At 50.9% G+C, this 13,901-nt stretch overlaps 1 long non-coding RNA gene across 2 annotated transcripts; it reads left to right on the top strand.

The window, feature by feature from the left end:
• Positions 1–4,852: 4,852 nt before the first annotated feature.
• Positions 4,853–13,405, top strand: LOC108310214. 2 transcript variants are annotated; one of them, XR_001827669.2, is made up of 5 exons: positions 4,853–5,281; positions 5,666–5,853; positions 5,952–6,120; positions 6,602–6,719; positions 13,061–13,405. It is a non-coding gene; the product is annotated as an uncharacterized LOC108310214 (long non-coding RNA). The 2 variants fall into 2 exon arrangements; XR_001827668.1 differs by lacking the exon at positions 4,853–5,281 and having other exon boundaries at positions 5,553–5,853.
• Positions 13,406–13,901: the final 496 nt, after the last annotated feature.

The raw sequence follows: 13,901 nt of genomic DNA, 5'->3' as shown, positions 1-13,901 counted from the left end.
AAAAAAAAAAAAAAAAGAGAAAGAAAAGGAAAGAAAAAAAACCTTAGCTGAATATGGTGGTGCATCCCTGTAATCCCAGCTACTTGGGAGGCTGAGGCACGAGAGTCACTTGAACCCGAGAGGTGGAGGTTGCGGTGAGCCGAGATCGCGCCATGGCACCCCAGCCTGGGTAACATGAGTGAAACTCCATCTCAAAAAAAAAAAAAAAAAAAGATTATTAGAGTGGTCCCTAATCCATTGTGACCAGTATCCTTATAAGAAGAAGAAATATGGCCACAGACACACACGGAGAGAAGACGATTTGAAGACAGAGAGAAGAAGTCCCTCAGAAGGAGCCAGTCCTGCTGACACCTCGATCTTGGACTTCCAGCCTCCACAACTGTGAGATACACATATCTCACAGGGCTTTCCCCAAGTCTGTGGTACTTTGTAGCACCATACCCTCTGCAGAACACAAGCTGAGATACTCATAAAGAACTGAGTTTTGCCTGATCCACCAAGCCATGGGCTGGGCTTGCAAAGTCATTCCTCATCCTTAAGTCAAAGGTGCCCACATGGCCTCAAGCTCAAGCATAGCCTGGAAACAGAAGTGGGTCTAACGAGCAGGAGACTCCCACTTCCAGTGACCCCAGACTCTCCCTCCACTCACACCCATGGCCTGCTGAGGGGTTCTGAGCTCAGCGCACAGAGGGTTCTGCATGATGTGGTACCAGCTGCGATTGGACTGCTGCAGCATCACAGCCCACACATGCGTGTCACTGAAAGACAATGCAAAGAGATCCCTCCAAGCAGATAGAGTTTTCAGGGGCACATCTAGTCCACTTTGTTTTGTGGAGAGTTGTTCTAAACTGTGGCTCTACACAAGGGCCTTGGATAACAGTTTAGCTGTTGTGAGAAGTATTATTACCTTAGGAGTTAAGAGCTTAGATTTGAGCTGACTGCCTGGGTTCAAGGCCTGGCTTTGCTACTTACAGTCCATGTGACCTTAAGCAAGTTATTAAACTTTCTGTACACCTATTACCTCTTCTTACAATTTTAAAGAAGATAATAATACTATCTTACCTCATAAAGTTCTATGTTGTCGACTGAATTAATATAGGTAAAGTACTTAGTTAGCACCTGGAACATAGTAAGCACTGTGTAAGTTTATCTGTAATGGATGATGGTAGTGATGATGATGCCCAATAGTCCCAGATTTGGAAGGAACAGAACTGAGGACTCATAACAAAAACTTCTGCAGATTCACTAATGGTTCAAATCCTATAGAGTTGAAAATTTGTGTCACTCTACCAGGGAAAACACCCTGATCAGCCATGGTACAGGCTGAAGGCAAAGAGAAGGTGGAGGGGGTCATGAAGAAAGGTTGTGGCCAGGTGTGGTGGCTCACACCTGTAACCCCAGCACTGTAGGAGGCCGAGGTGAGTGGATCACTTGAGGTCAGGAGTTCAAGACCAGCCTGGCCATCTTGGTAAAATCCCATCTCTACTAAAAATACAAAAATTAGTGAGGCACGGTGGTGTGTGCCTGTAATCCCAGCTACTTGGGAGGCTGAGGCAGGAGAATCGCTTGAACCCAGGAGGCCGAGGCTGCAGTGAGCCAAGATCACACCACTGCACTCCAGTCTGGGTGACAGAGTAAGACTCCATCTCAAAAAAATTTTTTTAAAAAAGGTAGTTGTAAATATCAACAACAGCCTTAGGCTCATTGCAGAAATGAAGATTCCAACAGGCATCAAATGCTTTGTCCTTGTCCTATTATGTAACCATTTGCACTTTTCTTCCCCTCTACCTTTCCTCTTCTGTTTTATGTATGGTGATCATTCTCAGCCAGGGGTGATTTTGGCCCGTGGGGGACTGATATAGTTTGGCTCTGTGTCCCCACCCAAATCTCATCTCGAATTGTAATTCCCACATTTACAGGGAGGGAGGTGATTGGATCATGGGGATGGTTTGCCCCATGCTTTTCTCATGACAGGGAATTCTCATGAGATCTGATGGTTTTAAAAGTGTCGGTTTTTTTCTGCAATCTCACTTCTCCCTCCTGCCACCTTGTGAAGAAGGTACCTGCTTCCCTTCCACCATGATTGTAAGTTTCCTAAGGCCTCCTCAGCCATGCAGAACTGAGTCAATTAAACCTCTTTCCTTTATAAATTACCCAGTTTTAGGAAGTTCCTTATAGCAGTGTGAAAACGGACTAATACAAAGACCTCTGGCAATGTCTAGAGACATTTTTCTAGAGACTTTTTCAATTGCCATGAGTTGGGAAGGGGGAGTGTTACTGCATCTAGTGGATAGAGTACAGGAGGCTGCTAAACATCCTACAATGCACAGAAAAGTCCCCCACAACAGACATTATTTTGCCCAAAATGTCAGTGTTCTCAAGGTAGAGAACCGATGGAGGGTATAGATGGTGGTTCATATTTTAAGTCCACAAGTTACAGGATATCAAGATAGAATTGGGATTGAACCAAAGAAGGCTGAATAATATCCAGAAATGGATGTGATGACTGATGGAACATTGAGCTACTAATGTTCTCTTTTAAGGAGTGTGATGTGGCTTGGATCTGTGTCCCCACCAAATCTCATGTCGGAGGTGGGGCCTGGTGGGAGGTGATTGGATCACATGGGTGGCGTTTTCATGAATGGGTTAGCACCATCCCCTCCGTGTTATTCTCTTGTGATACTGGGTGAGTTCTCATGAGATCTCGTTGTTTAAAAGGTGTAGCACCTCCCCCTGCTCTCTCTTCCTCCTGCTCCAGCCATGTGAAGATGCCTGCTCCCACTTTGCCTTCCGCCATGACTGTAAGTTCCCTGAGGCCTCCCCAGCAGCAGATGCTGCCATACTTCCTGTACAGCCTTCACAGCCATGAGCCGATTAAGCTGATTCTCTTATAATTTAGCCAGTCTCAGTCATTTCTTTATAGCAATGCAAGAACAGACTAATATAGCATGACTTAGTGCTTTTGTATTTGTATGAGAAAGAGAGAGAATGTTTGTGTTGGAGCCAGGTGTTGGTTCATGTCGTTGTTGGATATTTGAGGATGAGAAGGACACAAATGAATGTTGAGTGACTGAAAGAGTTAGGTGTGGTGAATTGGTTCACTCATCACCTCTCCCAATCATTTGCCAGTGTGCTTTCCTGTTCTTCAGAGACTACAAAGAGAAACACATTGTTTCCCAGACTTGCTTACAGCAAGGGATCTGGATGTGACTTAGATGCCGCCAGCCAGATGCATTCCCATGAGATGGGCAGCAGTGCAGAGGCATCTATCCTGCTGTCCAGTGCTCAGGCTCAACCAGTTTTGGAGCCAGCAGTCCTGACACTGACATTCTGCCTCTCAGATGCCAGCCAAGACAGTGCATTCCTAGAATCAACGCTCGCAGTGGCAGCTTCCCAATCCTTAGCCAAAGGGATGTCACTCAGAGCCAGTGGTTAGGAACAGAGGATTCTCCAGCCTCACATTGTGGCAGAGTTCAAAGTACGCCAGGGTGGGCTGATTCTACAGGGTTGTTTTTTACGTCATTTTTGAAAGCCCAGTGGAGAGCCCATTTCTCCAGCCCTTCCAATTATTTTATAAACACTGAAACCCTCTATAGAATCCCTTAATGCTTAAAATGGTAAGAGTGATTTCAGCAATAGAACCCTGATGGATACAGCAAAAAATAGTATCCACAATGACTTATCAACAAAGAAAAGGGGAAAAAAAAGAGAACATTAAGCAAAAGAGACAATTGCTGTGGGAGTGAAAGGGTTCAAGAGCACTTTCGCAGGCATGAGTTCAGGAGGCAGTTCCACCCCATGCTGCTATGGGATCTTAGGCAAAGCCACAACTTCTTTCAGCTTCAGTTTTTCTCACTTTAAAATGATAACGTCAGGGCACAGGGGCTCACATCTGTAATCCCAGCACATTGGGAGGCTGAGGCAGGCAGATTGTTTGAGTCTAGGAGTTCGAGACCAGCCTGGGCAACATGACAAAACCCCATCTTTACTAAAAATACAAAAATTAGCCGGGTGTGGTGGTGCTGGGGAGGCTGAGGTGAGAGGATTGCTTGAACCCTGGGGACGGAGGCTGCAGTGAGCCGAGATCATGCCACTGCACTACAGCCGGACGACAGAGTCAGACCCTATCTCAAAAAAATAAAATAAAATGACAGTAATATTCTGCATTACAGAGTTGCCGTGAAAATGACATGGAGTTATAGGAAGAAAACACATAGCACAGTGCCTAACACATGGAGAGCGCTTGCTGAACGTTAATCACAAGTGTGATTGATCACAAATTAATCACAAGAGCGATTAATAATGAGTCCCACGTTAATCAGAGTTCTGGTGTGAAAATTGCTGAGTTCTTTTGCGCTCTTCCCTGCTTGCAGACGCCAGAGGGCGACATAGACGGCGGGACCCCAGCCGCCAAGCACGCCCGCCGCAGCGCCATGGTAGGCCACGCAGTGGCGCTAAGCTGCAAAATACCTGGTTTTCCGCAGGGTTTGGTTAGCGGAGGGCTGATCCCTGGAGAGCAGAGGCCGAGTAAGGGGGGCCCGGGAAGCCGGGGAGTCCTGAACCAGAGGCTCGAGGACCCTTGGACTGATTAGCCCCCGCGCTCCCGGGACGCAACAAGATCAGCTGGGAATGAATGGGTCCCGGGCTTTTATGAATCTGAGGGGGGCTTCCCTTCCTCCGGGAGCCGGGCTGCACCCCCTTCCCCTGGGCAGTCGCGGAGCCGTGACGCCTAGCGGAGGGGGGCGCGCGTCTCGGCGCGCGCCTGTCCTCGCGGTGGCTCATTCATCGCAGCCGCGGCACGCCGTTGCCATGGGGACGTGATGCAGGCGCGGGGAGCGGGAGGGAGAGGGAGGCCCCGGGTGACGTCCGCGCTCTTCTCACAGCTCGTCTCCCGCGGCCTCCCAATTTTTGCCTAATTTGGAAGAGAGCCGCAGCCCTTCTGCTGATGCGCGCGCGCTGGCGCCTTTTTAAGGCAACCAGCTGAGTGGCGGCTCCACCAGAGCCCGGGAGCTGCCCCCGCCCCCGAGCCGTGAGCCCTGCTCCGGCCCGGCCCGGGGAGTCCCCGGCGCCACACGCCCCCTCCTCCACCCCCATCTTAGCGCCCCCACCCACTATGGGGACATTTCAACCAGGGAGAAGGGAGGTCCTGCCCTTGCCCCTGGCCCCCGCCCCCCTCCTCCAACAGGGGAGACTTCTGTCCAAACCTTGGAAGGAAGCGAGATGCCAGGCCTAGCGCCTTCGGAGATCCTCTCTGGACAAGGCCACAGGGTGAAAACACCAGGTGAGGACTTCACTGCCCTCGGGGCCACCCTGGAACTCTGAAGACCTTTGCCTCCCTCCAGGCCCCGGGCCCCTTAACTTTTTTCTTCCTGAGCTCAGCCTGGAGCAGGGTTAGGATCCCGAGAAAGCCCCTTACCAGTTGCTCCAACCCCCTCCTTAAACTGGAAGGGAAACTGAGGCCCGGAGGAAAGTTGTGATTGACCAGGGCCACACGGCACGTTCCTGGAGGAAGAGCATGGGCCAGAGCCCACGGCTGCTGACCTCCTGGCCAGAGGTCAAGCCCTGTTCCTCACAGTTGAGCACAGCCAGCCCTGTCTGTGTGCACCAAGCAGAGGTGCTGGACACCTCTGCTCTGCCACCAGCTGCCTCGCCTTCCCCAGCGCAGTCTGAACCTGGGTAGGCTTTTTGGAAAAGCTTCTGGATGTCACGGACTCCACGACCGACCAACTAGGCTGCTGCTGCTTGCAAAGGTCACCTCCATTGAAGGATTCCTGCAGCCACCAGCTCTGGAACTTTCTGGACCCAAACCTTTCCCCAGACTGCCTACAAGGACCAGTTGGCTTCTGGATGGAGGTGTGGCCTGCGGAGGTCTGGCAGGGATCCCCAGAGCCAAATGGACCCAGCCCTTGGACCCCCTGCTGGTCCTATTGACCTCTGCCCTCTCCCTGCAGCATTTCCTGGAGGCGTTTGACCAGGACCCGCAGGACAGCTGGAAAGTGCCTGACCCTTCTCAAGGAGCTGCATGGCTTCCAGACATCCCTAGGCCCCTCTCTGGAGCAGGATGGGGGACCCAGAGGTGGAGCTGAACACACAAGGCAACACTTGAGGGCTCCGAGGGTGGTGAGGAGAGTTCCTGCTCTCACACAGCTAGCCCTGGGACCTTGAATGGTTCCTCCATGGAGCGTCCACTCCCAGTGCCACGCAGTCAGTGCAGAAGGGGGAGACTCAGGCAGCCCTCGGAGAGACACAATTTGCCAAGGTCACACAGCAAGTCTGAGACTAGGACCTAGAACCCCACCCCCTGGCTCAGGCTCCTTCTCAGCCGCCTGGACCCGAGAGGCCAGCCCGTGGGAGGCCCACATGGCCACTGCACCAGAAAACAAGGACCTGGCCCAGGTCCACCTCCGCCAAGTACCAGCCGTGTCACTTGGGTCACTCCATTCTCTGCATTAGGCCTCAGTCATCCAAGACCATCTTTCAAAGGCCCCCACTCCAATTATGAGTCTGGGATTTTCTGAAATTGAGCATCTTGGCCAGGCTATGGGGGCCCTCTGTGGCTGCCTGTAGGACACTGCCAAGGGGATTTTTTTCCTCCCACCAGACTGAAGCTAAGGAGTGCTGGAGACAGCAGTTGCTTTAGCCACAGGCTGTGTAGACCACCTGAGGATGATCCGGGCGTCTGTTCTGTGCACCTTGGAACCCATCGGATCCCTCCAGCGGTGAGTCCCCTGGTGTACCTAGCACCAAGCTGTGAGGATGGCCCCCGATGGGTTGGGTGGAAGAAGAAAAACTGCAGGCTCAGTCCCAGTACTTGCTCCCCTTCGTCCACACAGGCCAGGTCTCCAGGGTCCCTGCCCATCCAAGGCCGAGGACTTGGTCCTCTGGGAGCCTTCAGGGCCACTCAGACCCTAGCACTGGGCAATGGGCTTGTCACCACCTGAAACTGGGGCTTGGGGTTGTAGCATTCAACTTCCAAAGCCAAGAGGCACTGGGACAGGGGGCCCAGCAGGCCCAGAGATGCTCCAGAGGGTTGGGAGAGTCCTTTGAGGCTAAAGGGTCCAACCCACTACCATTTTGCAAATACAAAAGCTGAGGCCCAGAGAGGGTAAGAGGTTTGCAGAACACTTCTAACAGGCTAGCGGCAGAGCTGGGAACAGAATCCACGTCTTCCGCTGCTCCTGTCCGGAACTATTCCCCTGCACGAAACAATCCGCTGACATCTAGACTGAGCTCTCCTCTTCTTCCTGGACCTTGGATTCCTTGGCAGAAGGCTCTCCCAGCTCACACCCTGTCAGGGCTGGCAACTCAGGAGCTTTCCCTTCAACCTGATGGTCCTTTCCACCAAAGCTTCCTGGTGCTCCTTCACTCCCACCAGTGCTCAGCCCTTCCTGGCTTCAAAAGCTGCTCCATCAGCAGCCATAACAGTAACTCTGCCCTGTTCACCATGGTTCACCCAATTCCCTGTGGTTTCCGCATTCCTAGGCATGGAGAGCACCATTTACCCTGCTCGTGGGGGTCTCTTCTTTGTGGCTCCTAGGCCCAGTCCCTGCCCATCTCTGACCACTGGAGCCTTAAACCCCATTAGTCTTTCCTGGGACCCCTGGACCATTCCCTGTAGACTCCCTCTCAGCTGGCCCAGGGCCTGTGGGAGTAATAATGGCTGGCATGTCATAGGGCTGCTGTGAGTTTTCATGAATTAACACTCATCAGGTACACAAGGTGTGGGTAGGTGCCGCATCTGTAAACTCCCATGTTACAAGCTGTGCCCTGATAGTAACAAGGAGAGACTTGAAGCTGGAGCCTCTGGAGGCCAAGGCACCTGTGAGCAGAAGGGGAAGAGAGCAGGTGCCGGCCTGGAGGAGGTTTAGTAATGGGAGATCGTGGGAGCCATGAGGCTCTTAAGCTGGGAAGACCATGGTCAGGTCAGCTTCTGAATGGCAAGGGGAGCTGGGCTGCTGAGCACTAGGAGGGTGTGTTGGGCCCGGCCCAAGCCCTCCATCCCTGGCTTTGGTGAGCAGTGGAGGGGGAGGCCGCTGCCCAGGAAAGGGGCTTGCTGAGGCCCGAGCCAGAGCCCTGAGGGCCGCTTTGTGCATCCCTCGACTTCTCCAGGCTGCAGCCCCGGCCTGGCTTACTCCATCTGGTGCTCTCAGACCTGGCCTGGACCAAAGCTGCCAGTGGGTACCCAGGCTGTTTCTATACTTGCAGTGCCAGGACAGGTTCACCTCCTGAACCAGCCCTTACTATCTCTGCATAGCCATGTTCAAAATGGTATTTTTCTTAAAGTTAAGATAATGACCAACATTCTGCCATTGAGCATTTCTTGTGCTCCTTTTATGCACCAGGCATTTTCTGAGTGTTTTAACTACTTAACTCCTTTAATGTATACATCAGTCCCTTGGTGGAGGGGCCGTCATTCTCCCCACTTGTGTGTTTAACAAATCATTAAACTGAGGCACAAGACGTTAAGCCGCTTAACTGACCAATGTCACAAAGGCAGTCTGTGGAGGAGGCAGAACCCAGCCCAGATCCTCCTCTCCTGCTTCAGGTACACCCCCACCCACCAGCTTTTCCACGCGGACCATGTCTCTCTCTCTGCCTCTTGATGGTCCTTCAAACATCTGCAAATGCCAAACCACCCCCTCAAGCCCCCTCTTCTCTGAGGAACATCTCTCTATTCCTTCCATCTTTTAAAAATTTCTTGGGCCGGGCACGGTGGCTCACACCTGTAATCCAAGCACTTTGGAGGCCAAGGCAGGCGGATCACCTGATGCCGGGAGTTCAAGACCAGCCTGACCAACATGGTGAAACCCCGTCTTTAAAAAAAAAAAAGTCTTACAAATGTTTATACAGCACTTTACTCCATGCTGGAGTTGACAGTGGGCAAAGCAGTCACGGTCCCTTGCCATGGTGACTGCAGTCTAGTGGAGGAGAGACAATAAATTCCTCACCAAAATAAAGTATTAAATCGCTGTAACACCAAGTGCCAGCAGAGGCCCAGGGTGCCTGGGAACCTGTAACTGGGGATTTGACCTCAGTAGGAAGGTCAGGGGAGGCTTTCCAGAGGAGGTCATGTTTGGGCTGAGCTAACGTGTAGCAGGAGCAGCCACATAAAACAGACCTTTCGAACACCAAACTGGGAAGGAAGTGTTTATTATTATTATTACGGCTGGGAGCCAGGCGATAATTTGTCTAAATGACCCAGCTCAGCTAACAAAGAGAAGCTCTGCCTTTATATAGGCGTACACTCTAGATATTACACCTGGAAGGATCTTAGGTTTATAGCCTTAGAAATCACATATGAAAGTCTTGGGTTTACAGTTTTAGGAATCACATATGAAAGGTTTCTGGTCTCCAGATGGAGGAGTGGAGTGGGGGTTTGATCTTGGTTAAGTAAAAACAGTGTCTTCCAGAGTTTCCCCAATACCAAGCCTGCTTTTTACTGGAAGATGATTTAAGAGGTGCCAGTCAGCCAGCCTATTATTCTATTGAAATGCGGGGTGGAAGTCAAGGGGGAGGTGATCCTAGATGCCTGAGTCGCCTTCCTCAATGGGAAAATAGGAAGAACTTGGCAGAGGAAAGAGGCAGTGGCACTCCAGGAGAGGGAACAGTGTGTGCAAAGGCACTGTGGCAGATGGGAGGGTGGCAGGCCAAGGACTAGAAGAAGGCTCATGCAACTAGAAGAGAAGCAAGGGGGGGTGCATGAGGCCAGACAGGCTGGAGGGCCTACCAGAGCCAGGCCTGGGGGATGCCCTGGGCCCTGCCTCGCAGCCCCAGGTGCAGTCAGCCCCTCCCCACTGGTTGCTCTGCTCAAGGCTGGGCTTAAACTCATAGCACAAGTCCTAGAACCAAAATTCCTGGCCCTGACAGAGGCTGCCCTCTCTCCACCTTTGCTGTGTGCCCCTGTTAACACAACCTTAGCTACAGTGGCTTCTTTGGTGGCTACTGGGACTGTGTCGAGTCTCATTTATGAGGCCACACTCCTCGTCCACCCAGCCACCCACCCAGCACAGCCTGGCGCAGTCAGCACTGACTTGTCACCAGCAGCTCAACTCAAATGCACCAACTTGGGGAGGCCAGTGCCAATTCCTCCAGCAGGGTCACCCCTCTTTCTCTCCCGAACTCTCAGTGTGCCTCCTTGACAGCAGTAGCCCACTGAAGTGGCTGGATAGACCCCTTGCTCTCTCACCAGCCTGCAGGTTCCATGAGGCCAAGACCAGCTGTCATCACCACAGAGGCTGGCACAGACTCCACCCCTAGCTGTTGGTTGCATGAATGACTTACATGCCCGAGCCCCTGCCCTGTGCCAGGCCTTGTGCTGGATGCTGGGAACATGAAGAGCAGATGTAGATGCTGATAGTGGAGACAGCCAAGTAAACACTCAGGGACAATGCAGTGTGCAGAGCACAGTGATGAGGAAGCACAGAGGGCTGGGGGACACTGGAGGGGTCCCCAGACTCCACTGGAGGATCGGCAGGGCAAGGAGGAATTCTCCAGCTGGGAGTGGTGATGAAGAGGACTCTGAAAATGAATGTGGGGAAAGTCGTCTCCTCCAGCCTCCCCAGGGCACTTCAGGAGTGTTGGTCACTGCTCTGCATTTGAAAGTGGCTTTAGTTGATTAGGTTTCCTTTCTCTCTTGGAATGTGGCTGCTCTGACATGCTCCTCGCCGCATTCCTTGTGTCCTCTTCACTCAGCCCCTGCCTTAAGGACATTGCTCAGAAAAGTTTTATTTTTCCCACCTGGGCTCCACTCTCCCTCTCCCACCCACTCCATGGTTCTATGCCCCTCACCTTCCTGGCTCTCAGCTCCTTCACCCAGCTCTGGCCGTCTCAATGCGTGGGTGCCAGCCTGCACCCTCGTTACATGAGCTTTGTTGATTTCATAACCATAAATAGATAAAATGTTCTGAATGCTTTCATGTGCAAGTAGAATTGAGGGAGTGATAGCATAATGAAAAAGCCTCAGGAAAAGGAAAACAGCCTGCTAAGATGCAGCGGAAGACAACACAGCCACTGCACAAGCCAGCTCTGCGTGGGGCTCCTTTTCTCACTGCACTGACCGCAGAGCTGTGGACGCAGGTTGGGGACGTGCTTAGGAATCTGTTAGAAAACCTTTCTCTGGTTTCAAATCCACCAATCCAAAAGAACAATCTAGTTAAAAAACAAAAACAAAAAGTAGAAGTCAGGAAAACCTGGGTTCAATTGTGGATTTATCTCATTCTAGCTGTGTGATCCTGGGCAAGTTAATCAACCTCTCTGAGAAGACATAGAGAGATTCTTCCCCTGGGTCAGACTGGAGGCATCAGGAGGCCCAAGATCCCACAATACCCTCCTTTTCCTCTCATACATACACTTTGTCTTCCTGACAATACCTTAATCACCAGCCCTGAGACTCCCCCTTCCCAAAATGCAGCCTGAAGACTAGGTTTGGAATAGGGATTTATTGAGGTACCCTGTCTCCTCATTGCCCGTTCCAACTCCTGTTGCAGGAAGTGGAGCGTCATCCTGCTTGGATGACACAAAGGGGACTGGAAGCTAATAAGGAGCCTGGCCCATTGGGCTTCCCACCTCTCCTCCGTTAAGGTGTCCAGGAGCACTACTTCTCCATGGCATTTGGAATAGTAAAGGGAGCTTAAATGATAGCTTGGTATACCCTGGACTAAGAGAGCATTCTGGGTGAGAAAGAGAAACAAGTGGAGCTATTCCTGGTGTGAACTCATCCTCTAGTCTAAGGATGGCAAACTTTTTTTGTAAAGGGTCAGTTAGTTAAAAAGGGTCAAAAAGTACTTAAGGCTTTTTGAACCATATGGTCTCTGTTGCAACTACTCAGCTTTTCCACTGCAATGTGAAAACAGCCATAGACAATGAGTAAATGAATGGATGTGACTATATTCCAATAAAACTTTATTTACAAAAAGAGGCAGCAGGCTAGATGTGGCTAGATTTGCAGTCCATAATTTTTAAACCCTAGCCCTAAGCCCTACCACGTGGTGCAAGAGAGCAAGCCTAGGTTGGGAGCAGGAGCTAGGGATGAGGCTTGGCATTGCCAGAGACTTGCTGTGTGACTTTGATTAAGTCATTCTCCATCTCTGATCCTTTGTTTCACCATCTATCAAATAAACATCATAATATCAGTCAAGGCTGGGTGCCGTGGCTCACATCTGTAACTTCAGCACTTTGAGGGGCCAAGGTGTGAGGATTGCTTGAGGTCAACCATTCAAGACCAGCCTGGGCAGAAAAAAAGTTTAAATTATCTGGGTGTAGTGATTTATGCCTGTAGTTCCAGCTACTCAAGAGCCTGGCACATAGGATTATTTTAGTCCAGGGGTTTGAGGTGGCAGTGAGCTATCATCAGGCCACTGCACTCTGTGTATAAATAATAATAATGATATCAGTCAGATTTGTCATGAGAATGGGTCTAACAGGTCAGAGCAAATCTGAAGTCTTTTCATCCCTCTGTGTGATGCTAAGAGGAGCTGCACCCACTGCCCAACCCAACTTCACCTAGCCATGCCCTTGTCTGCTGAGGGTGGCAGCAGCCTGTCAGAAAGGAAGGTGTCTCTCTCCAGGGTCAGATTCTTCATCTGTCTTTCCAAGCTCCAGCCCCAAGTGACCCCATTTCTGTAGCAAGCCAAGCACGGGAGGAAATAAGGAATGCCTTTCTTTCCACCATCCAGTCATTTGGCAGGAGGCAACAGTTCACTTGAGAGAGTGATGTGGCTGCAGTGGCTGGTGGCCAGGCTTTGGAGGAGGCCTTTGAGACTCTGACTGGGAATAGAACTATGAAAAATGGGCTTCAGTGCTCCTCTGGAACATTCACCTATGGCCACAAGTTAAGTAGTTGCAGCTGTGGTCTCATTGGTGACTTGCGCCACCACCAATTGCATCAATACATATTTCTGGCACCATCTTGCCCACCTGTCTGGTTTGACCACTACTGCAAGCTTGCATCCTTTGGCATATTGTCATCTTCTCTGAAGCCCCATCCAGTGATTCATTCATTCATATTCTTTCTATCCCTCCTCACTTCCCTTCCCTTCCCTCTGCTTTCTCTTTCTCATAGACACATTTGTCCAGAGCAAGACAAGATAACACTTTGACAGCTCTCTGTCAAGATTCTTGCTCCAAATCTCCAGACTAGTATCCAGGAGTCTCCATGCCGGTTCTGAAGAAGCAGATTCCTCATCCACCCTTCAACTCCTTCCCAGGAGGTCATCCTCCTCCAAATCTCTAGAAAAGATACACCTCCTCTTCTCTGATAAAGGCTGGGGGGTGATGCCCCCCCCCAGGTTCCCAATAAAGCTATGCAAGACAGGGGCAAGAGCTCTCACAGCCTGTTTTTGTTACAAAAACCCTTTTTCGGAAAAAATAATAAAGAAAGGAATCAGCCAATCCCTCCTCGATGCCATCACCTCTTCTTGGTGATTTTTCGGGGAAAGAGTGGGTGGGTTGCTATGGCAACAGATGCGAGCTCGTCTCAGTAAAGAAGGGACCTTGATATTTTTTTCTCTCTCTCATTCTCTCAGTTGTGTGTGTGTGCGTGCATGTGTATGTGCGCCTGTGTGTGTGTGCATGCGCGCTACGCATGCCTGTGCCCACACCAGGAATATTTTTTTTGGGAACTAAAGAAAGCCCTTCTCTTCTCTCAGCTCTCCAAATATGGAGTGATGGAAAACCACTTACTCCTGCAGGCCAGGGAGAATTCAGGATGATTCAAGAGAAAAGGGAGAGGTCATGTGGGGCTCTTTTCCTCCATGTTTTTACTACAGATTGCATGCAACAGAGAGAGCTTCACAAATGGTTAGGGGGTTCTTGGAAAGAGGGGAAGATGCTAGGTAGAAAGAGGTGAGAAAGACATAGATGGTGCAGGAGCCCAACAAGTAACATCAGAGAGGGCAACAGAA

The sequence above is a fragment of the Cebus imitator genome, unplaced genomic scaffold (assembly GCF_001604975.1).
Source record: "Cebus imitator isolate Cc_AM_T3 unplaced genomic scaffold, Cebus_imitator-1.0 Scaffold102, whole genome shotgun sequence".
In the NCBI taxonomy this organism is placed as follows: Eukaryota; Metazoa; Chordata; class Mammalia; order Primates; family Cebidae; genus Cebus; species Cebus imitator.
This window is presented reverse-complemented; position numbering and strand designations above follow the sequence as displayed.